The sequence below is a fragment of the Octopus bimaculoides genome, chromosome 22, assembly GCF_001194135.2.
Source record: "Octopus bimaculoides isolate UCB-OBI-ISO-001 chromosome 22, ASM119413v2, whole genome shotgun sequence".
In the NCBI taxonomy this organism is placed as follows: Eukaryota; Metazoa; Mollusca; class Cephalopoda; order Octopoda; family Octopodidae; genus Octopus; species Octopus bimaculoides.
In genome coordinates, this window is record NC_069002.1 from 14,259,552 (window position 1) to 14,260,571 (window position 1,020).

The window sequence follows — 1,020 nt, forward strand, 5'->3', positions numbered from 1 at the left end:
ATATGCATATATACATACATATATGTACATATCTATCTATATATATATGTATATATACATGCATATATGGGTACAGGACATCAAAAGACGTTAAACACAATGAGAAACGAAAACGTAGAAAACGGACTTTTTTTTCCAACAACGAAAAAAAAGAAACAGAGAAACGAGACATGCAAGATAAAGAGTATACCCCTTCGTCAGTTGTCCCTGTTTCATCTACTCTGCGTTTAGAAGGTAAGGACAATACGCGACGTCGTTGAAACAGTCCTTCCCGCAAAGCATATATATATATATACACGACGGGGTGCTGAAAGTTCCTGACTTTAAAGGTATCGTGAAAGGCCTGGCTGGAGGCCCAACTTTCCAAGTTCTTTTACAGGGCTTAGAAAGACTGAAGGATCACTGCAATAAGTGTGTGAATCTACGAGAGGAATATGTCGAATAAAATCATAATTAACTGATCCCCCTCTCTTTCCTTTTATCCAAATGCCAGGAACATTTCAGCCACACTCACATGTATGTGTATGTGTATGTGTGTGTGTGTGTGTGTGTGTGTGTGAGTTTACGTAGTGTTTAATGTAAATAAGAGTTTACACAAACAACTATATATACATAACTGGAGAGGCATACGTCACACACACACAAACACACAAACACAGAGAAACAGACAAGCGAGTGTCAGTGCCAGTGTTCCTACCTGGCCTCTCCACCTAATAGAAATAGTTATCCAATTTCCCTCAACTTACACGTTATCGTTTTAAACGACGGAAAATATGTTAGAAAGTTTAGTCTACATACCCTGAAACACATAGGAGTGTGATGGTTAAATTAATCAGCTTGGCGCGGGTGCGAGGTGTGGGCAAACAAGAGCAACAACATTGGCAACACATCAGCACAGAACAATAACATCAACAGCAACAATACACTGAATTTAGATGTACCGAGAGAATCTACGAGGATACCTCAGGTTCAAATTCTCGCTCGAATCGTCCTCTATGTGCTCACGTATTTTATTATATA

General features: G+C 39.0%; 1 long non-coding RNA gene across 1 annotated transcript in view; it reads right to left on the reverse strand.

The window, feature by feature from the left end:
- The window catches only part of LOC128250522 (uncharacterized), a 36,140-nt gene extending 35,155 nt beyond the window's left edge, over positions 1-985 (reverse strand). Inside the window, exon 1 of the long non-coding RNA XR_008266531.1 lies at positions 799-985. This is a non-coding gene — a long non-coding RNA (uncharacterized LOC128250522). The remainder of the gene's footprint in view (positions 1-798) is intronic.
- Positions 986-1,020: the final 35 nt, after the last annotated feature.